Source organism: Danio rerio, chromosome 14 (assembly GCF_049306965.1).
Source record: "Danio rerio strain Tuebingen ecotype United States chromosome 14, GRCz12tu, whole genome shotgun sequence".
In the NCBI taxonomy this organism is placed as follows: Eukaryota; Metazoa; Chordata; class Actinopteri; order Cypriniformes; family Danionidae; genus Danio; species Danio rerio.
The window spans coordinates 41,941,215-41,966,500 of NC_133189.1; the positions used below are offsets into that span (position 1 = coordinate 41,941,215).

General features: G+C 35.2%; 1 long non-coding RNA gene across 7 annotated transcripts in view; it reads right to left on the reverse strand.

The window, feature by feature from the left end:
* LOC137487534 (uncharacterized) overlaps positions 1–25,286 on the reverse strand; it is a 318,479-nt gene that overhangs the window by 216,139 nt on the left and 77,054 nt on the right. For 4 of the 7 annotated variants that reach the window (XR_012389916.1, XR_012389919.1, XR_012389915.1 and 1 more), the window contains exon 3: positions 17,389–17,602. This is a non-coding gene — a long non-coding RNA (uncharacterized lncRNA). Of the gene's footprint in view, positions 1–740; positions 1,515–17,388; positions 17,603–25,286 lie in introns of those variants that run through there. The other 3 variants (XR_012389918.1, XR_012389914.1, XR_012389913.1) reach the window with 1 other exon arrangement.

Here is a 25,286-nt window from a genome sequence, read left to right on the forward strand (position 1 = left end):
GAACATGAAAACTCCACACAGAAATGGCAACTGACCCAGCCGGGACTCAAACCAGTGACCTTCTTGCTGTGAGGATGACACTGCTAACCACCGAGCCATCGTGCCGCCCATGGTGGGAAAATGAAATAAATTACTTTTTTTTTTTTTCATATGCAGTACACTGTAACAAAGATTTGTTAATTAACATGTACCGTATTTTATGATTTACATGTTTTATCTGTTTATTTACAGTCAAGAATTGCATTATGTGTTCTTTATCTCTGCTCTGTCAACGTTTGATGTTAAAAATACAACTCTGCAAGTTGAACAGGGTAACTTTTATTGGTATTTCAGTAGTTTGAAACAATATAAGAAATAATATAGAGAGATAATTAAACATATAATAAAGAGAACAATTACTGGCAGTTTATTTGCAAGTTTTGTATCATATTTTACAACACCAGACAAAATATCACTTTAAACTATTAAAGATGTAAAAAAAAAATCACTTTTTCAAAGTTAAGTCAACTTTTCAAGATCAAACATTGTTGAAGAAAAGATCAAAATTCCATAATGTAATTCAGACACATGCATAAAAAAACAAATCACAAAACATGGAAAACATTTAATTTACAGACATTACAGTATATGTTATTTTTTTTATAACATATACATTTTTAGTGCAACAGCATTGGACCGTTATCGTAAGCTTCAGATTTGGCTCCAGTACTGACTAATCTAATGTATATGCACAAATATAAAATTGTAGAGCTTCCTATTAAAACTATTAATTTAAAAAGATACATGCTACATGGTCATAATACATGTAATACAACAAGCATTTAGTTTGGGCTAGCTTTTCCTAGCTTTACAATGCCCTTGATGGGTGAACATTAGCTAGTGGGGGAGTGTCTTACGTCTCTCTAGGTGTGAATTTTTCATGACCATTATCACTCCCATGCATATAGCTGATGTGACCCAAAACAGACTTTGCAAAATGTATTTCATGTAAAATATATGTATGTATATCAGGCCCATTCAGTGTGGTTTTTTGGACCTTATTTCAGCTACATTTTTTATCTCCAAAGCCTGCCTGCCTACCATCCATCCATCCATCCATCCATCCATCCATTCATTTATTTTCTGCTGCGTTTCCTGGGCCGGGTCGTGGGGGCAGCAGTCTTAGGAGACAACCCCAGACTTCACTCTCCACAGACACTTCCTTTAGCTCCTCCGGGGGGATCCCGAGGCGTTCCCAGGCCAGCCGACAGACATAGTCCCCCCAGAGTGTCCTGGGTCTTCCCCGAGGGCTCCTCCCAGTGGGACATGCCTGGAACACCTTCCTAGATAGGTGTCCAGGAGGCATCCGAAAGAGATGCTCGAGCCACCTCAGCTGACTTCTCTCGATGTGTAGGAGCAGCGGCTCTACAAAGAGCTCCTCCCTGGTGTCAGTACTCCTCACCCTATTCGTAAGAGTGCACCCAGCCACCCTTCAAAGGAAACTCATTTCGGCTGCTTGTATCCGAGATCTTGTCCTTTCAGAAACCACACATAATATTTGTTTTCTAAAAAAACGCAAGCATGTACATGATTATTTCTTACATATTATTGTAGCAGAGTTTGTGCTGAATGCAAAAAAAATAAATAAAAATAAATAATATATGTTGGTCAATAGCATGCAATAAGCACAAATGTCAGGGCATGTCAAAACATCTTAGGGGCCACAAAATCACCTCAGAAGTAAAACTTACTGTTAACCAGGTTATTGACAAGTGATACTCATCTCATTTATTTTTTCTCCTAAATTAAAAACCTCATCATTAAAGCTCAAATTTGAATCTGAAAAGAATCCCAGGACAAATGCTGTACACTTTCAGAGTTCTACCACCACACCTATTTAGTAAAGTCAACTGAACAAAACTTTGTTATAGAAGTGAACACAAAACATACTGTACGCCAAAAATCTCTGAAATAAGACAGAATTCATATGTAACTGCATAAAAGCCTTACAGAGTGTCAGCGTAATGTCATCATTGTGCCTGTACCATCTTAAAAGGTGCTGTTTTTTGAGTCAAGAGGTTGTCAAGGCTTGTGATGAATGCCTGTATTGATTCCTGTAAAAGATGCTGCATTGTTCTTTGACCTTCACTGACAGAGTCTGCAAAAATACTCTAAAACTAAAAATGGAAAAACGAATGGATTCTTTATTTAATATACTTTTTTTTTTTTAAATCCAACTTATTATCATCTGTGAAACCATAATGTTTATATTCAGTTGAGCTTTGATATACACTGAAAAGACCCTGAACTTTAGATATTGTTTTGTATCATTGCAGACGGAATGTAGTGCTGGAGGACATCAATATGTCAATGTCCTTGTCAATTAAGAACATGAATATTAATGATGATCTATAATGAAAATGGTGGTGGCCCTGGGATACATTCTCTGAGAGAAACGCACAGATAGAAATACAGCTAGCATAATGTATGCCTTTTGGTCATGCTGAAGATCCCGGATGACATTTTGTCATATCAAAATATCTGTATAATTAGACTAAAAAAAACACCAAATGTCATTTGTCCTTTTGGTAGGACAACTTTTAATTGAAATCTTCTGCACCTAAGAAACCAAAAAAATAATTACATTTTCACATTTTAGTCTCTAGCTAAAGTCTTACGAAATTAAATCAAACCTCCAAAGTGTTTGCAATAGTGGAGCGTTTCTTACAATATTAGTAACGATTTGTTCTGGCCTTTTTACTGCACAGAGCCACCATAAGATGGTTTAAAAGTCCACTCTATAGTCATTTGGAGTAAATACCATAGACCACAGACATATGTGTTTTGAGGGGGAAAAAAAAAAAGAAAGAATGAAATGTATATGGCTGTGAAAATAATGAAACACTTGAGATTTATCTAATTAGAGTGCAGTGAGCAAGCCAGCTAATTAAAGCACAGTGAATAACAATATATGGTCGAGAATCAGCAGCTGGCATTACTTACAGTATTTTCATCTGAAGCAATTTCATTAGTAGCTGTCTGTGTGCTTCAGACACTTAAAGTATTATGCTTATTTTTCTTTTCCTTCTGGAAATATGTTAACAATGGAAAGCCAGTCGGAAGGTCATTGCTTTTCTTTTCTCAGTTTTTGTTTTTCACTTCAACAGTGTGGGCTCTTGTATTTTAGACTTATAGCATAATTCTTATTCGTGTTCTTATTATTATAGCACTTTTTTTTTAAGATTTACATTTAGAGCTAATGTTGCTAGGTACTTTGTGTTGTGTCACCAGTGCAAATGTAATATATATATATATATATATATATATATATATATATATATATATATATATATATATTAGGGATGTAACAATATTGTAAATGCCGCCATATCACAATAGTATTTTTTTTCAATATTACCATAGGTGCATGACTCAATAAAACTATATTTCTGAGAACAGTTTGCTTAGGCGAATGAAGCGAACGGGAGGTAGTGGGAACTACAATTCCCATCAGCCTAGTCATGGTCATCATCCTTTGCGGTCTGTTGTCACTACAGATCCAGTAATGCGGACATGGAGTGTGTTGCTAGTAGCGGGGAAGAAAAAGAGCTGGAATGATCGAACCTAAAGAGGGTTTTAAATCGGATGTGTGGAAGCATTTCGGTTTCTTTCTAAAAAGATACGAAAAAGTAAAAAAGGTGACAGACAAAAATAATTGCCTAAATTATTAGCCCCCACCCCACCCCCCCTGTTTATTTTTTACCAAATTTCTGTTTAACTTTTTTCAACACACTTCTAAACATAAGTTTTAATAACTCTAAGTTATAAATTTCTAATTACTGATTTATTTTATTTTTGCCATGATGAAAGTAAATATTATTTGATTGGATATTTTTCAAAACACTTCTATACTGCTTAAAGTGACATTTAAAGGCTTAACTGGGTTAATTATGTCAATTAGGCAGGTTAGGGCAATTAGGCAAGTTATTGTATAATGGTGGTTTGTTCTGTGTTAAACATCATTTGGGAAATATATATATATATATATATATATATATATATATATATATATATATAATAAATCAAAAGGGGGCTAATAATTCTGACTTCAACTGTATACATATATTTTTTGTGACAATTTTGAAAATAAATCAGAGTTATAAGTTTATAATTCGTGATTATCACCATTTTCTTGCGATTACACTTTTTGTGTAAGAAGAAAAAGTCATGATTCTCATTCTATAACTCATAATTTTGAACATTTTCTTCCAAGTCTGATGATAGATGTCAGAACTATAAGTTTATATCTTATGATTTTACAAAAATCTTATATCTTATAATTTTGCTTGCAATTGTAAGAATGGCAGCAATTTTATCTTTAAATTCAGAACTTCTATTAGAATTCCTCTGAATCTGATTTCTTTCCAATGCAGTTTTGATGTTAGGAGTCTAAACTTTTAAATTCAGCTTATTTTAGCCATATACAAATAAATTTATAATAAAAAAAAAACTGAAAAAAAAAAAAACTGAAAACTGACAGCTTTTTTTTATTATTATTATTATTTTTTTTGTAAATGCAGTCCCAAGTGAATAACAGGAGTGTTAAATCCCCAAACAGCAGCAGACTTCAAAGTCTTAGTATTACATGCCCCAAATAATAAAGTTATCAAGCACCAGACTCTCATATAAACCAAAAGAGGGAGCTGCAGAGGAGTTGTGCATGGTTTGTGCAAAGAGGATGCTAATTTACAATGTTCTTTTTCTCCTGCTAGTTGCTAACTTAAAACACTCAAGTAAAATTTTAAAACATTACATAAAGATGTTTTGTTGTTGCTTTATTTCTGAGGTGTTAATGTAAAATAAAGTCAAAACAGCCCAATCATCTTGCCATATGTACTATAAACCCCTCACGCATCATTTTTAAAGTGTCTTGCTTGCAAACGTCTGACTCCAGAAATTGCCAAAAGCCTGAAGTACTCTACTGTCATCGTTTTTTTGTAATCTTTTCCTTCACTTAGGACAATTCAACATGTGTCACTCAATGACAAAGAGAATTCAGATTTTTTTCCATGATAACCAGACAGCGAAAGCCGAGTTAATAACATTCCCACAGTTGGCTCGCAGCCAGAACCCCTGAACCGATAAGGGCTGAAATCTCATAGTGAAAAAGGAACAAAATGAAAGGATGAATGGGTGGGAAAAATGAAAAAAAGAGAAACAGATTTTATTGCTTGTGCCAGCAGGTTGAATAATGATTATCAGCGGTCTATCTTTTATGTCTCAGTCTCAGAGGACGAAGTGAGATTCACAACTCCTCAAAGACTCCTGCAACCGCTTTGTTGTGTTTCACAAGTCAAATTTGATCTCATTAATAATGAAACTGGCTCCTAGACAAACATTTTTTTTTGAGGCACAAAGAAATATTGAAATGACAAATAACTGGGAGGCACGCAGCCATGTTTTCATGCATGCGTATTTCTCAATGACACCTGTGCACTTTCACTTTCCATTTAAACATTTCTTTTTTCTCTCTCTCTCTCGTCCAGCTGCAATAATGACTGTTGTATGTGCACAATAATGCAGGAAGAGTGAGAGAAACAAAGAAGGGCCTTTTTTTTTGTGCTCTATGACGGCAGGAAGACTAATGTGGCAATCTTCCCTGGCTAATTGTATTATGATTCTGCACTGTAGCGCGCTTCCTGCTCTGTTCATTTTCAATCAGGCACATTAGGGTCTCCCGCTGGGTCCTGCCTGTCTGTGCACCGTGAGGGAGATCATTCATTTAAATGACTGATATGTTTCTGTGCTAGTGAAGAGAGAAAAAAAGAAAAAAAAAAAAAAAAAAAAAAAACTTTCTGGCCTCCACCCTCTGTTCTGCGGATACACTTTTGCAGCAGGTAGATCATAGTCTACTGTATGTCTACTGGTAGAAAGATTGATACTAATGTGAATATTTAATTCATTTTCTATAATAATAATAATAATAATAATAATAATAATAATAATAATAATAATAATAATATTAATAATAACAATAATAATAATAAAAATAATAATAACAATAATAATAATAATAAAGAAACTAAAAATAATAGTTATAACAACTATACACATGATGATGATGATGATGATGATGATGATGATTATGATGATAATAACAATAATAAAGACTAAAAATTAAAAAAATGAATAATAATAATAATAATAATAATAATAATAATAATAAATACACAATAATAATAATAATAACAATAATAACAACAACAATAATAATAATAATAATAATAATAATAATAATAATAATAATAATAATAATAATAAATACACAATAATAATAATAATAACAATAATAACAATAATAATAATAATAATAATAATAATAATAATAATAATAATAATAATAATAATAATGAAAAAAATAGTAATAAAAACAACAACTACAAATGATGATGATGATAACAATAATAAAGACTACAAATTAAAAAATGAATAATAAAAAAAATAATAACAACTACACAATAATAATAATAATAATAATAATAATAATAATAATAATAATAATAATAATAATAATAATAATAATAATAATAATAAAGACTTAAAAAATAATAATAATATAACTACACAACAACAATAATAATAATAATAATAATAATAATAAACAATATATTATTATTACAAAATATAATAAAAAATTTTTACAAGATGTTTTACAAGTGCAAAGGTAACAAGTGTTACAAATATTACAAATATTAAATGGAATATTACATTATAAAAAGTATTTAAGTCAATTACCTAATAAATTGAATTTAACTTTACAAACAAACACAACTCAAAAATTAGAGGAAAATGTATCACATCTTGTATTGTATTGCATTGTATTGTATTGTATTGTATTGTATTGTATTGTACTGTACTGTATTGTATTGTATTGTATTGCATTGTATTGTATTGTTTTGTATTGCATGTATAAAATTCCACATCTGCCTATGACCAGTGAATTAAAGATATACTGACTATACTATATATTTATTTACCACCTTTAAACTTGGCTTATTATTTCAGTAACGGACAGGCAGAACAAACAGGGTAAACATTTATTTATTTATTTATTTTACTGATCACAGATCATTCAATGATTAGTTGCATTACACACATGCAGTTACATTCAACACAGTTTTTCTTTCAGCAGAACAGACTATTTATTCACTTCACAAATATAAATTCATTTCATATCAGTTTAACTTTTTTTCCTTTTATTTAATGTTAAAGCTTTAATTAAATAAGTTTTAGTTACTCAACTGTCATCTGCTAAAGTCACCAGAATTAGTGCAAAACAGCAATTACATTTATATGCAGTTTACTGTATAAAACAACCCTTTAAAATATATACTGTAGATACAGTATACAAAAATAGATGGTACTGTAACTTAGACAGAGACTGTGAATAATATCCACCTTCCTGATGTAAAAGAACACGTTTGCTCAGAAAAAAAAAAAAAAAAACTAAACTAATTACAAAGTCCTCCAAGTGACTTAACCTTTCCTACTGGGTTATTATGTAACATTTTTTAAATTCTTATTATTGGCGGTTACTTGTTTATGAACCGAGATAATTGAATAAAGACCATGCGATGATCTAGAACTTGTCTTGCCTACTGTTTCTTTACACATAACTTTACACTGATTTATGAGATGTGGACAGTTCACTGGAAGTTCACAAGTATTTGTTATGCGAGTGATAAAAAAAAAATATCACCACAGGCAAATTCTGGACCACCATTTGCACCCCATTCTCATTTTTATAGGCTGACCTCTTGATCTTTTAACACATACATACACACATTCTCTCCCTCTCTCTCTCTCTCTCTCTTTCTCTCTCTCTCTCTCTCTCTCTCCACACTAATACATTTTTGCTTTTTTAAAACTGCATATTTTTATTTCTGTATTAGCTTTCCAACACTGAGATGGCGTTTTTAGCAAACTTTAAAAAACACTGTGCAAAGTGGATACATTTAAAATGTGGTTTTCCTGTTGCAGTGTAAAGACTTTTGAAAATGATGATGCATTTTAGTCATGTGACAAGCATGTGACTAATTCAGCTAACACTGTAAAGCAGATGCTTTGAATGCTGTCCATTTTGACAGCTTTATTAAAAATTAATGTAAATGTCTTCATGCTTTCTATTTCCTCTCATCAAAGGACAAAAAAAAATACTTTGTAGAAAAAAATATACTTTATCAAATACATTGAGATCCTTTAGCCCAGGCTAACTACCACTAGGCAGTACATGGACAGATTTGTTTTTGGTCGCTGGATGACCATTTTTTCAGAAAAACATAATTGAAAAGGAAAGTGTGAATAGTTTTCAGACAAAAATGTTGTTTTTAAATGTATCTGTATTAGCAGCCTGAACTCAAAAGGAAACGAAACTATTTTATGTTTTTTAGTTTAGTGGCTAATTCATACAAATTTGAGTTCAGTCATACAAAAATGTATGATTTTAAAAAGGAGGTGTGGCACCCAACACCACCCTTAAACCCAACTGTCATCAGAGATGAGCAAATCATACTAATGCTGAGTAGGGTTGTAACAATATACCGGTATGACGGTTTACCACGATTTGAACGTGCACGATTATCATACAATGAACAATTGCATATCAACGGTTTTAACCCTTAAAGACCGAGACAGCCGCCCGCGGCTAAAAATAAGTATTGCTCTTAAATTTTTAATAACTTTTGATCCGCTGATCCGATTCATACAATTCAAAGATTGGCATAAAGAAGAGAATCTCAGCTTTCCAGTGCTGTATCACATAACATTAGCGGACTTTAGAGGCTCCGGAATCAGTGCGGTTACGTCATCAACATTTGACAACGCTGATTTGACAAAGAAACGCTCGTCACTGTGTCTCCGGACAAATCAGACATGATACATTGATGCATTGTCCCTCCTCCATGCCCAGATTGGTTCAAACTCGCTATATCACAACCAATAAGCATAGGTTTCGCTTTTGTTTGTGGACCAAGCTTTTTGAACAACACGGAATGAGAGAAAGGCATACATTTATGCGCGGCTAAATAAAACGCAAAAAAAAAAGTTTTGCATGAAATAATTCTCATACTAAGTACTTTTGCATGCACAGCAGCACAGAAACATGACAAAACAGTGACACAGCACAGACGAACTGGTGCTCTTGCTGTTTTCAAAAGACGCAAATGAAGATGCAGCTGTTTGTCTGCATTGCAGACAACCATATCCATATTCATAGACAACCATATCCATGCTGGCACATAAAACCTAAGGATGTTCCATATTGAATCTAGTTTCATTATGTAACTATTTATAGTATAGTAAATATTTATATCTATTTTTTACTGAGGATTTGCACCATGTTTATTTGGACTTTATTTGGACTTTGACACATTATTTATTATTTTCTTATTTTTATTTGTTCATTGTAAGTGGTGTTGTTTATAGTAACTAAAAATATATTATTTGGAAAAAGTCAAATTTGCTTCACTGTTCTATTATTTTGTAACATTTGTAACATACCGTATACCGCGAAACCGTCAAACCGTGGTATTGTTTTAGACGATTATCATACCGTGAAAAATTCATACCGTTACAACCCTAATGCTGAGTTCAGACTGCATGATTTTAGCCTCGATTTTGACTTGCCAACAGGTTTTGAGAAATCGTCAACAAATGCCTGAAATCACAGGCAAACCGGTGCTGGTTCACGCGAGTATCAATTACACAGTATGAACTATCAAAGACAAGTTCTGAGAGAATCGGAGATGAGTCGCCAAGACCCGCGAGACATGTGACATGCTAAATATCTGGACCTGTCCGCGATTCAAATCATGCCATGTGAAATGTGCTCTGACTAAAAATAACATTGGCAATCACCTACAGTCAATATAGCTACGTTTTCATCCACCAATTTTTATGTTCATTTTGCATATGTACATAAAAAAAAAAAAAAAAAAAAAAGGTTGCATAATGATGCGCATAAATTTTGAAATTGTGCTTAAAAAACAAACTGCAGCAAATTCAGTTTTTACTGTTGATATTTGGTGCCAGTTAATCAGGTATGACAATTTTGTTCACTTTGACTCTTTGGATAGAAACGCTGCTTTATTCGCACGTCTTTTATGGGATAATCAAGTTTTGCGAAACAAGTTCATTCGTATTTTTGGATGGAAACATACCAAATAAGAGAGCAGCATACATCAGTATCTGCAGGCCTGCAGAAGGTTGGGGGGAAAGTAAAAAGTGCTTCTTTTTGACCCAAGAAATGGAAGAAAACTCGTGTAAATTTGTCAGGAGCACCCGTGTCTGTTTGATGTGTCATCTGAGCAATACTCAGTGTTGGGCAAGCTACTTGGAAAACGAAGTAAGCTAAGCTATTCGCTACTCTACTTAAAAAGGAGCATAACTACACTAACAGCTCCCCTCTGGGAAATGTAGCAAGCTAAGCTAAAAGCTACTTGTAAAAGTAGTATTCTATTTTTTGCAATTTTAATTTTTAAATCAAAGCAACTATAATCCAAGTCAATCAATAAATCAATAAATCTGTCAATGAATTATATGAGGCATAATAGTTTAGTTCAGTTATTTACTGTAAATAATATGCTGTATTAAACAAAAACACATTATAGTATATAACAGCAAAAACTAAAAATCCAATAAAACAAGCTGTAAAACATTTAAAATAATATAGTAATTTAAAGTAAAGAGAAATATTTTGGAATAAGCATTATAGTGTGTGTGTGTGTATACAGTTGAAGTCAGAATTATTGCCCCCTTTGAATTTTATTTTCTTTTTGAGATATTTCCCAAATAATGTTTAACAGAGCAAGGACATTTTTACAGTTTGTCTGATAATATTTTGTTTTCGTCTGTAGAAAGTCTTATTTATTTTTATTTCGGCTAGAATAAAATCTTTTTTTTTTTTTTTTTTTTTTTTAAAGGACAAAATTATTTAAAGGACAAAATTATTAGCCCCTTTAAGCTATATATTTTTTCGATAGTCTACAGCAGGGGTGTCAAACTCAATTCCTGGAGGGCCGAAGCCCTGCACAGTTTAGTTCCAACCCTGCTCCAACACACTTACCTGTAGGTTTCAAACAAGCCTGAAGTACTCAGTTAGTATGATCAGGTGTGTTTAATTAGGGTTGGAACTAAACTGTGCAGAGCTGCGGCCCTTTTGGAACTGAGTTTGACACCTGTGCTCTACAGAATAAACCATCATCATACAATAACTTGTCTAATTACACTAACTTGCATAGTTAACCTAATTAAAACAGATATGCCTTTAAATGTCATTTTAAGCTGTATAGAAGTGTCTTGAAAATAATATCTAGTAAAATATTATTTACTGTCATCATGGCTAAGATAAAAGAAATCAGTGATTGGAAAGGAGTTATTAAAACTATTATGTTTAGTAATGTGTTGAGAAAATCTCTCCGTTAAACAGAAATTGGGGAAAAAAATAAACAGGGGGGCTAATCTCAAGGTATGGTCACGAGGAATTCTGCTTCCGAAATAGCTCCTCTCCCTCAGTCATCTTTCCATTAAGCAAGTTTCACCAGAATAGGAGACGCAGTAGGTAGCGTTGTCGCCTCACAGCAAGAAGGTCGCTGGTTCGAACCTCGGCTCAATTGGTGTTTCTGTGTGGAGTTTGCATGTTCTCCCTGCGTTCACCTGGGTTTCCTCCGGGTGCTCCGGTTTCCCTCCACAGTGTGGTACAGGTGAATTGGGTAGGCTAAACTGTCCGTAGTGTGTGTGTGTGTGGATGTTTCACAGAGATGGGTTGCCGCTGGAAGGGCATCCGCTGCGTAAAAATGTGCTGGATAAGTTGGTGGTTCATTCTGCTGTGGCAACACCGGAATAATAAACAAGAAAATAAATAAATGAATGATGAAGTTTCACCCGAGATGGCATTAATACACCAAAAACTTTGTTGTCGAACACCGTAAAACAGGAAGAAGAAATCCTCACTCTCGCCATCATATGGATTTACTTTCATCAGCTAGACACCGGCCTCAGCTCCGTGAATGACGGTGCTATCACTTATTGATCCACGATCGTAAAATGTAGCTTGTGTGGCCGCTACTGCGCTACTTAATAAAATAGCTTTGCTACTGAAAAGCTATTTGATTTAGAAAGTAGCGACAATACCCCCACGCTACTGAAAAATGTGGTTAAGCTTGTAGCAACACTACTTGTCGCAACGCTACTGCCCAACACTGGCTATACCACATCAAAGTCGAAAAACAAAACGGTGGAGGAGAAATTGTTAATTCTCTTCAAAATCCAGGTTAGCAAAATAAGTTCATTTTCCACCCCACTAAAAGCTTCTTTCTCATTATGTAGATAATAATAAAAAGATAATATACATGAACAGATGTTTTTTTTCATGTCATTTTACATGTGCGTTTGGTTATGAAACATAGTTTGTGGACCTAGACGAAGTTGTCGGCGATTCTCCTATTGTAATGTCATGCAGCGTGTAACCTCCTGTCACCGATTCATCCTACGAAACCCTAGCCCAGATAGTTTTGTAATTTGAAAACATCTGTCAAGCTTCTACTTTGAATAATCATGCTGTCTGAACTATGAATTATATAAATGAGATTGTTCACATTGAGACAAATTAGTCACTAAATCAATTAGTTAAGAACTGCCGTGAAATTGTGTTGGCATTAGTGTAGACGTAACCTGTCTCTCACAGATCCATACACACAGACACACCCTGAAAAAACACACTCTCTCTTACACTGATCTTTCAGCACAGGTTAAATAACACTAGGGTAATATGTATGGTAGCAAAGTTTTATTTATTTATTTATTTTTGCATTATAATCATTATTATCGCATAGATGTGTAGGCATACATTAGGCGCAGAAATATGCAAGGATATGCTGATGCCTCCATTTGCATGGATCATAAACCCCTGGAAGATACATTCTGCATAATAATCTATGATAATGGTTTACCACAGCAACCCCTTTTGTCGTGCAACAAATTGAACTTTGCTAAGTGTAAATTTGTTTCTGCCCTGATTCGCAAAGTGAGGCTTTCATTAATTTTCACCCCTGGTGCAAAAAGACACTAAAGGCTTTATATGAATACGCCTTGCCAACAACAATAATGGGCATGTCAGCTGTGCCTTGGTTCAGTACTTATGACATTGCCCTGAGTACATGACAGTTCTCATTTCGCCAAGAGTAATGCAAAGGATAAAGGAACGTCACTCTGATACTGTGTGGCTTTCGCAAGTTGATTTAAGGTTTCAAGACCATCTGTGCTGAAGAAACACATGCAAATCCGCATAATCTGTAAATGTTTGACAAGACTGTTTCGCCTGTGTATGGGTCAACGATGAATAAGGATGAGCCAAATGATGCAAACATTTATTTAAAGTCAGTTTTAAAACAGGTAATGTGTCCGTAGATATGCATAGAGGAAAGACAAGGTAGTAATTCCAAATAAATAGATTACAAACATTAATTGTGGGTATATTTAGAGCATTTTCTAATCATGTTCATTGAAGTGGGAGGATACAGTATAGGGTTGCACAATATTGGAAAAACCTGATCTGCGATACATTTTCACCCGCTTTGAATGTTATCACTTGATTGAATGGCCGTTATCAGGGGTTATCAGCTGATAGATATGGGTCAGTAGGGGCCGTCTGCACCTACTGATAGGCATAGAAGGCTGTTATCATCTATCCACATGGTTAATTAGCTATACTAATAAAGAAGTCTCCAGATCCAGATCAGTTTTTACATTACTGTGACTGTTGAGTGTAGGGTTGGGGTAGGAATAGATGTTAATAAAATACCATGAATGGGAAATTGAATAAGTAATATAAATAATTTGTTAACTGCCACAGCCGTATGTGATCTACAGCTGATTAACTATGTAGATGGATGACAACAGCCTTCTGAGTATACCAGTAGGCACAGAAGGCAACCTACTGGGCCATATCTATCAGCTGATGATCATTAATATTGCTCATTCAATTGAGTGGTAACATTTGAATTGGCTGAAATATTGCAATATGAATACACCAGATGGTTTGAATAGCTCTATTTGATGGTCTTCTGGGCAGTCTAACATTTTTCAGATACAGAAATTGAATGATCACAATGTAAAAATTGCTTTTCTTTGTCTTGTTTCTTGTCCAAATATGTAATAATTCTTAAATCAAATAACAATAATGTTTTCACCTTAAGAAGAAGAAGGCAAAATTGAGAGTTTTTCCTTAAAACAAGCAAAATTATCTGCCAGTTGAGTAAAATGGTCTTGTTTTTGCTTTGAAATGTAGATATTCAGACTAAAAAAAAAAAAATCTAAATTCTAATATATATATATATTTTTTTGCATACATCATACAACTTCCATATAAATTAAAAACAATTTTTTTTATATTTTATATATTTTTACAATCCAGACTCAACGTTGCATATCTTGAGATGTGACTATTGCGGATGCACACATTGCTACTGTATATCGATGCTAAAATGATATATTGTGCAGCCCTAATACAGTAATCAACAAATGTATAATTTACAGCTAACTAAATCCATAATTCACGTAAAAAAAAAAATAAAAAAAATAAATAAAAAACTTTTTTGATAGTTAATGTTTATATGCAAGTTGAATCCCTAAATCACTCGCACAATTAGTTTAAATCATTGGATCACCACTCAAAATGCTTAAATATGATCAACATCTTATCAATGTCAATGCCAATAAGGCAACATCTTATTTTGCTACATACTTTTTCTTCTTCTTTTTTTTTATGTATTGTTAAACTATTAAATCAACAACAAAGTTGACAAAAACACATTTCCACTACTAGAATTATCTTGACTGTTTTAGCTCAAGATGCTAACCTCAAACCAGGTACAACATGTCATGTCTAAAACAGAACTGTATTTATTTTTATTATTATCATATTATTGATTTTAAAAAGTGAATGAGAGATACTGATAATATTAGTGAGAAATAATGTATCAATTTGTATATATTTTGCACAAATGCCATATTGGCAAACATCACAGCCTTCCAGAGTTTCTCATCAGTGGAAGTGTAGTCATGAAACAAGTCACATGCTTCTTCTATCCATGCTTTAAAGATTGTCGTGTGTTTATATATAAATATGTAACAGAGCTGACTAGAATAGGGACAGACACAAATGTATTTTTCATTACTAAAATAACAAATAATACATAAAATAGACTGTTTTTACAACTCAGTAAACACAACACACACACACACACACACACACACGCACGCACGCACGCACGCACGCACGCACGCACACATGCACACACGCACACGCACACGCACACGCACACGCACACGCACACGCACACGCACACGCACACACACACACACACACACACACACACACACAAACAAAGAAAAGAAGACAAATATTACATGAAGATGAATGTATGATTCAGGAGGTAAGATAAAAACTGGTACCAGGTCAAAAACTGGTATAATGGGAGTCTTTAAGTTTTTTTTTTTTTTCAAGATAAATGTCTCTAAAAATACTTATATTAATTATAGTAATCTGTGTTATTATTCAAAATGTTTTTTTTTTTTTTAATGGGTATTTTTTTTTTCAAAATGCATCCACGATTCCAAATTCACCCAATCCCACATGAAGACACGTTTTTGTAAAACAAGATGTAATGCATACAGTAACTAGTTTAAAGGGCCATGAAACCCCCCTCTGTCCGTTCAAGTTTACCATGTAGTTATAAAATAAAACTAAAAAAATAAAAAAATAAAAAAAAGAAATTCATAGGGGGGGAAAAGGCAGCAAACATATGTTGTCAGTTGGCTCACAAAATGAAATACAAACCATGAGGAGATGCATGATTTTGTAGTTTACAAAGTTAAAAAGCAAATACATAAACATAAATAATTTAATGCCCTGCTACACGTCATTCATAATTTTTATATACACAACCACTATGTGTTATATCATTATAAAGATAATCATGTAAATACTATAAATGAGGTGGACTGTTTTCCTCCTGAAACCCCAGGGAGGAATGCAGACAGTGGAGCAGTGCATTCTATTTCAACTATTAGCCCTGATGGTAATCTAGAGGATTTTAAAAATAGGCGAACATAGAAGCATGAATAGGCGATGTGTCTGAATGGTAACAAGCTCAACTGATAAAAGACAAAGTCCGCCATTCTCCAATTCCTGAACAGCTATCCTGACAAAAATCCTTGCTACAAGCCAACAGCATTGCTATATCGGCCCTGATAGCATGCGGCAAAAACATGCAACAAACCCTATGAATCAAGAAAACAAACACATAACGTTACGACCTTTTTATGAGCGACTAAATTCTGCTTGGGCAGACGCGATCCACCCAGTCATTGGGTCTCACAGCTTGGCAGGTCTGCAGCACGTGCTCTCATGAATAATTAAGAAGCAGGATGTTCTCATAGGATAACAAAACTCAGCTATGAATGTTAATGAGAAACTGACACATCATCAGTCCACTAGCAGATTCACGCTACGTCACTGATTTTGATCCCGCCACAAAAATAATTTTAAACCTGGAAGATGAAATTAGCTAACAAAAGCACAAAATTATCCAGTTTTCCTAACAATTAAAGCTGACAGGTGCTAATGCTGTCTTAGCTGATGCTCAACACACACACACACAAATGTGTTAAAATCTCAAAAAAGTACTCCAGGTTGTCTTAAACCTCTAAAGAATAACATCACATAGAAGCATTGCAACATTTTACATTATTTTACGTGTCATATATTACATATACCATTGTGTATGTGACAAATAAAAATCTTCAATGTTTCTCTAACAGTAGTACCCTGCCTATAATATACTGTAGATATCACTTTTTTCAGTTGACGCCTTTTTATTATGCTTCTTTCTTTCCCTCTTCCATTCTGTGCCTCATCCAATATGCAAATGCTCTGTTCAGTTGTCCCATTAGACACTTTGGAAAGCTTTATAAATCACCACACTGGTGCCACTCTCGCAGTTTCACAATTAAACCAAAAGCATCATCCAGTTAAATGTGCAAATCAAGGACCAACTTGCTCATCCTTTTTTTTTTTTTTTTAATAAGGGGTTTTAGTATTGGTGAAGCGTGCTAAGCAACTAAAAGAGCATGCGGTTTACATTGCTTCATCATTTACACCTTTAATTAGATTTCCCCTTTAAAATCACAGCTTATGTAAAACTTTAAAACACCAGCACAAACTCCCCTCGGCAGTGATGTTTATATACCCCGATATACATGCATTGTGCAGCACAACAATGTGATATAATAACAGTACATTAATCCCACCACTGTTTAATCAAATTTCTCTCAGAACAAATGCGCACGTACCTTTTTTTTTTCTTTCCTAATTGCCAGTGTAACTGGATGACACTCATCATTGAAGAGAGAGTTGATGGAAGGGGGTGGATGAAAAGGAAAGCATGTGGCCCACAGTTGGCATCAATATGTAAGTTGAATTGGTGTAGCTTTTATGCATTTCTCCACATTGTGGGGGCGAAGTGTAGAGCGGGCCATTAGCGCAAACACATCCATCCTAATGTGCCTGCGAAGAAAGCGGATGTTACTAAGGGCAGCAGACATTCAGCTATATGCATCAGAAAGGTACAATGGTTGAGTAAACGGCATGCCGTGCTGGATGTCAAACAACACCGTAACATTTCCCTTTGAGCCAGGAATTATAAAAGATACTGCATTTAAATGGTAATGTCATGCGAGGCCAAGCTAAAAAAAAAAAAAATAAATAAATGAAAAGCAGCATTTTGGTTTAATGGTCTCATATTACGCTGGAAATATTGTCACTCTGAGACGAATGCATAAAACACAATGTGCTCCTCTGGAGGAGGCTGGAGGACTGTAGGTCAGTGACATCCCGCTTTCTCATCACTGAAGGAGCTGAAGCAGAAGAATGTCTCAAGAGCGTTCTTGAAAAGGGACTTTTTTTTTGGTATTGTGGTATCATCTCGCATCCCTCGCCTGAACAAGTCTTTTAGTGTTATTGATTTCTACCCATCATTCTATAGTTCCCTCACTTACAATTACCCATCTGTGAGCAAGGGTGGACCATGTCATCATCGCCTGTGGCAATGTTCGAGGAGAAATGACACAATGAATGGAAAAACACAGCATGGCCTTGCTACTTTTGGGAGTTTGAGTCAATAGTTATAAATTTAGCAGATTCAATTGAGTTGGTTACTGTCCTTTTGATAGTTCTGTTCATGGAATGAAGGCAAATGTTCTTTTTATAAGACAGCTATAAAGGGTTTGATAATTAGATGAAAAAGGGAAACTTGGTAAAAGCTTGCCTAATTCTTGTTGGAAAAAGTGCATGTTTTTTTTCAATGCGGCACGGTGGCTTAGTGGTAAGCCTCACAGCAAGAAGGTCACTGGTTTGAGTGCCGGCTGGGCCAGTGTTGTGTATGTTCTGTTCTAGTTTGTGTGGGTTTCCTCCACAGTCCAAAGACATGGGCTATTGGTAAATTGGTTAAATTATATTAGTCATAGTGTATGAATGTGGGTGAATGTGAGAGTGTGTGGGTGTTTCCCAGTACTGGGTTGCGGCTGGAAGGGCATCTGCTGCATAAAACATATGCCAGAATAGTGGGCGGTTCATTCCTCTGTGGTGACCCCTGATAAATAAGGGATTAAGCCGAAGTAAAATGTATGAATGAATGTTTTCACACTAATGGCCCTATCATACAACCAGTGCAATAAGACGCAAGACGTGTTTGGCATAAATTGTTGCTATTTGTTAGACCAGCACAACCCTAATTTTTATGTTTTGCACAATGTTGTTTTAATAGCAAATTCATTTGCGCCAATTTATGGTTGTGCCGTTATAAATAGGAGGTGTGTTAAGGCGCATTGTTGGCGCGTTGCTAACAATAGAACAGAAATAAACAACTGACAACTGAAAGCTGGTCTAAAGTGCAACACAGGGGCGTGCTAGTTATGCACCTGTGCTTGTCCAAACACACATTGCTTAATACATGCAAAAATGCAATACACAAATATATTTATATCTACATATGAATAAGAAATAAAATAAAATATTAAAATGTTACAAAAAATAACAAATAAACAATAAAAAATGTAATTGTTATCACTATTATTATTAGCAGTAGTATTTATTACATGCTTATTTATATTAGTTTTTAATAAAAACAAGTTTAGATTTCTCCATCTGTCAGGTTTTGGAGACGTATGCATCACTATATGGGGCATAAAAATAGAACGCATGTTTGGATATAACTCAGTTTTTTGACCACACTTCTTTATTATTGTTCATTTATTTGTTAAATTTGATTTAGTAATAGTTTTGAAACAAATCTTCGTGCATAGCAAGCAAAACTAAATATGTAGTCTAATGGATGTCTACAGTAAGTGCGTACAACACTGTTTCCTCATCCACAAACGTAAGCAAAGTAAAGAGTAAACTTAAAGTAAAGAGGCTAAATGAAGGGGACCCATTCTTTAACCTCACGCTGCAGATGGTCTGTTTAACTGTTTTCTTGCTAGTGAAGCATTCAGATTTTCCACTTAGAAAGTCAGCCATGTACCAGGCCGCAACGCAACTGACTCTTAAAGGGAATCTGAGATGAGAATCTGACTGGTGTGATGCAGGTGCTCAAAAAAAAAAAAAAACACCCATAACTCTTTAAAAGAATGTGCATTTTTTCCATCCTCTAAATAGCAAAAGGGGATTCAGACACACCCTTAAATGCTTTTGTGTCATGTGCCTTAGACTCTGCGCCTTAAAATAGAGCCCTAAATGAGAACGTATGTATCTATGCAACCAGTTACTGATTGGGATTGGTAAACAGGAGCTCTATAGAGTGCATTTGTGCCTATCATATTTTTTAGCAGTGTTGGTAAGGTCTTATAAAAATCTGTAAAATTTAAGAACAACGTTCCAATAGTTAATGATAATGCATTCATCAACATGAACAAAACCTTTATTACAACAATTTTAACGTTAACAAAAAGTTGTTAAATATAAGTACTTGTTATCTTGTTTAATTCTATATTTAATACTGTTTTCTTAAAACTGTCGATTGCAAAAAAGCTATGTTATATTGACCATATTGCAGAAGATGTTGTCAAGCATATGGCTTAACAATTTATTTGATGTAAGAATAGATGTAACTGTAGCACTTTACCATTGTTTTTTCTAGAAAATAAGACATATACTGTTTGAGAATGAAATAATTTACTGTTTAAACTCCTCCCCTGAGATTACCATTGTAATGTATTATAAACATGCATTTGTCTCCTCTGTGTGGAACTAATTAAGCCAAGCATCCAACATTGTTCACTTTCTTCTTAATGTTTACTTTCTTGTTATTTTGCATGCCTGCTATGATTGTCTTTTCTTTTTAATCTCTCTCAGGGGTCATGTTCCACCCATCTCCCTTCTAATGCAAATTGGCTGAAATATTTGTGATAAACTGTAATTGGCCTTTTGTTTTGAGATTTTGTTAACTTTTTTTCCTTTGGTCAGTAATTGACACCAGTGGGATCACTGCGATCATAAATACTTTACTAACTGTCACTTCAATCTGCTTTCATTAGGGCAAGCATTGGAATGTAAAAACGAAAACAATAAAATAAATAAATAAACTTTTAAACGATAAAGCTAACATCTGCATAACTTTTTGAATATTAATTGTTTACAGGAATATCATAACTGAACTTTAAAAAGTTAAAATAGATGTATGCAGTTTTTTTTTCAACATTGATCTAAATGTTTATTTTAGGGCATGATGGTGAGCAAATGTGTTGATGTATAGATTTTTAAGATGACAAGAGTAATAATTAGAAGATTAATCTGAGAAGAGGAACAAACGCAACTTGACATCGCAAAACAGCAAGTTACCTAACATGACAGTAAAATCAGCATTGGTGTAAATAATAATGGCAAATGTTCCAACAATGCCACTATAATTAGTCATGGCCCTCTACATGCTGAAGACCCCTGAACCATGAGAAAATAGTGTCCATGCTGCTAAGTAACACACTGATGATTCATGTGTATGACAGTCTTTCATGTGCAATTTTGTATATTTGTAGACGTACAGTATATATTTTTTGAAAATGTTTATATATAAAATGTATAAGATATGTGTGTGGCAGGGTGGCTTAGTGGTTAGCACCATTGCCTCACAGCAAGAAGGTTGAGTCCTGGCTGAACCAGTTGGCATTTCTGTGTAAAGTTGGCATGTTCTCCATGTGTTGGCATGGGTCTCCTTTGGGTTCTCTGTTTCGCCCACAGTTTAAAGACATGCACTAAACATCAAATAAATTATTAATAAATTAAATATATAATAATATATTCGAAAAAAAAAAAAAAAAACAGGGCTAAAAAATAAGGCTGAACAACATGATCACATTGCTGTAAAAAAAAAAAATGTTCACTATTTCGAAGTAGAAATATTTTCTTATAAAACGTAGCTCAATTATCTGTGTAAACCATTAATAAATGCCATCTTTAGTTTAAAATATATAAATTGTAAAAGCTTAAAGAGATACAAAATTTGTTAGGCTCATTACAGGCTCATCCAGAAATTAAAAAAGCTAATTTATGTTACTATACACTCACCAGTCACTTTATTAGGTACACCTTACTAGGACTGGGTTGGACCCCCTTTTGCCCTTAACACTACCTTAATCCTTCATGGCATCCATGTTGATATGACAGCATCACGCAGTTGCTGCAGATTTGTCAACTGCACATCCACGATGCGAATCTCCAGTTCCACCAGTATATTAGATTGAGTTCTAGTGACTATGAAGGCCAGTTTAATACAGTGAACTCATTGTGATGTTCAAGAAACCGGTCTTGGATGATTCACGCTTTATGACAAGGCGTGTTATCCTGCTGGAAGAAGCCATCAGAAGATGGTCATAAAGGGATGGACATGGTCAGCAACAATACTCAGGTAGGCTGTGGCATTGACACAATACTCATTTTGTAATAATGGGCCCAAAGAGTGCCAAGAAAATTTCCCCCACACAATCACACCACCACCGGTAGCCTGAACCATTGATACAATGCAGGATAGATCCATGCTTTCATGTTGTTGATGCCGAATTCTGACCCCACCATCTGAATGTTGCAGAAAATAAAGAGACCCATCAGACCAAGCAGTGTTTTTCCAATCTTCTATCGTCCAATTTTGGTGAGCCTGACAGCATCTGACAGCAATGGCATTCGGTGTGGTCTTCTGCTGCTGTACCTCATCCACCTCAATGTTTTACGTGTTGTGTGTTGATGCAGGGATGCTCATCTGCATACCTCAGTTGTAACGAGTGGTTATTTGAGCCACTGTTGCCTTTCTATCAGCTCGAATCAGTCTGGTTCTCCTCTGACCTCTGACATCAACAAAGCATTTGCGCTCACAGAACTGCAGCTCACTGTACATGTTATCTTTATTCACCATTAACTTGGATAATTGTGCTTGAAAATCTCAGAAGATCAGCAGTTTCTGAAATACTCAGACCAGCTCATCTGGCACCAACAACCATGCCACGTTAAGTCGCTTAAATCACCTTTCTTTCCCATTCTGATGCTCGGTTTAAAATGTATTTGAAGTAGTTGCTGCCATGTGATTGGCTGATTAGATATTTGCGGTTACGAGCAGTTGGACAGGTGTACCTAATAAAGTGGCTGGTGAGTGTATAACAATATCCAATGGCATCATATTTAATGAACATAAGTGTTATGACATTACAAAAGTTTGAAAGGATTCCAGTTATTTACTTAAAATATAATGATATTATGTTGTTTTATAACACACATTAAGAATAATACACAATATTCTGTAATCATTTGTAAAAAAAAAACAAACAAACAAAAAAAAAAAGTTCAGCTGCTTTTAATACAGTATTCAGTATCAGCTTGAAATGAGGATAACTGTGTGTGTACATTTGTATGTTTAAAACAGAAAGGTTTTCCAAACTATCAAAGGTGATTAATTATTTTTTTGCTTTTTCAACAGAAACGAAATGGCTTTCATTGGATAAATCATGAAAAGACAGTGATGGTTTGCATCTGTGACATTACTCCCAGTGGAGCCAAACTCATGATAAGCAGCGAGGAGGAGACCACCCCATCATTCAGACATGAGCTCATTTGATTTGAAGACAGGACCCATTTAGATTGCCCATCTATCTCTGCGTCACCCCCATTACATCACCGCCGGTGTGAGTTGTAAGCCTGGAAACCAAGAGGTTGCCTTCAGTAGCCAGACTGTAAATCATAACCCGAGCACCTCTGGGAGCCCGCTGATCCAAAAGAGGGTTTGCATCAGACTTCTTTGATATAACCTTTATGAATAGCACATACAGGAGTCATAAGGTGAGGGAGTGATGCTAAGTGATTTAAAAGTGCTGAAGAAGACCACCACGGCCTTAACAGATCGATGTGCGGCCTGCTTGGCTACATGCATGCAGCCTGCTCAAAATTCAACGCAGTGCACACCACTAATTTAAAGTCTCATACAGTATGTGTCAGTACTCGGTAGAAAACACAACATCTTTTGGCTTAGCTGAGCTGATTGTAGCCTAAGCAAGGTTATTTGAATCTTTATTACTTTCCCCCACCCACTTGTGTATCTTGAATCCTCTGTCAAAGTCTGTTAGGTTGCCTCTCTGTATCGCCGGTAGAACATTGAATAATTCATGTTATCTGTGTTATTTGTGCTTTTGCTTATTTATGAAGGTGCTATGGAGTGTCTCTGGATTGGTTTCAGGGACTACAGGCAAATGAAGACATCTTGATGTTGTGTCGAAGCCATTTGCAGTGAGTCGGCCCACTTGATTGTAAAAGTGTAATAATACAGGATCCTCTACGAGTCGTCATTTCTGCCCACTTACAAAGAGCCATGTCCAATCGGTGCTACGCGGCACAGGGAAGCGATTGTGCTCGCCGTCCCTCGGCATCTCAGTCTTTCTCCTCGTATCTTCTCCTCTCACAAACCCCGGCCCCCTGTAGGCAAAATCCACCAACACCAACCGCAGTAATCTCATTTCAGCAGGGTCCCTCCAACAAAGAGAAGTCGAGAGGGAACGGAAAAACATGAGCGATTGTCTTCACTGTTTGTGAAATGAGTTCATGAGGACAGGCAATTGGAAAGCGTTGGCAGAGATTTGAGCTGTTAGAGATTGTTGTAAGTACACGAGCCTCGGGCTGTGTGAGGGTTTGAGGTGTCTCTCGTTTTTCTCCCAGTTCCTGGCTTTCCTATAATCAGGACTTTGTTCTCTTGCGTACTCATAGGTGTTTCTTCCACTGAGCTTTGCAAGTTGAACGTAAGCGCTCCTTCGCTTCAAAACGTACGCTTCTGGCAAGTCTCGCTGTCGGTGTGTGTGTGCGTGATTGATAGATTTAACTAAAGGAGGGTGACCCAAGGGGAACATTGGCTTTAAAACTGTGCTTTAGTCATCAATAACAGACTGTAATTTTGCAACGAAGCTACTAGAAGAGAGGGAGAAAGAGAAAGTGAAATGTGTGGGAGCGAAGAGGAAGAAAAAAAGATGAAAAAGGCAATGGAAGGAGATGGAGAGAGTGGGCTGGCACATGAATAAATGAGAAATTTGGGATTCCCAGGGATATGTGAGCTATAAGCCTCAAGAGAGTGGAAGAAAGAAAGGAGGGGGAAAAAGGGAAAAAAGCAGCACAATGGTTTGCCTGAAAGAGGGGGTGGAGGTGGGATACCAGGCAAGTCAGAGTCAAACAGCTGAAGTACAAGTTTGCCTACGGCACCCAAATCCTAAACATGAATGCCACACAAACAGGCAAGCAGCCCACGGCCGACCTAAATCTTTGATTTTACCTGAGGCCCTAAATGTTCAACCAATCACAGGAGGGGATACAACCGCTGCAATGCTTTTCCGTCAGTAGCAACCCTGTGTTAAAATATGCCAAAACCTTGAGGTTTAATCTAGCTTATGTTATAATTCTAAAAAAAATCTCTTTTGCTGGTTTTTGTTTTGTTATTTTACATGTTGACTATGTAAATTTATCTGTTAGTCTTGTCTTTCAAGTAGATTATAGCCTACATTTGGGATTTACAGTAGAGGTTGTCTGCTTCAACCATTCAAAGCACCCTTTGGTGGTAACAGATGCATTTACTTGTACAGTATCAGTGTAAAATCTAATTTGGTATCCAACCAGAAGTGTGCTCATATACAGTTCAACACTACTAAGACATGCATAACTCTTTTTGGCAGGT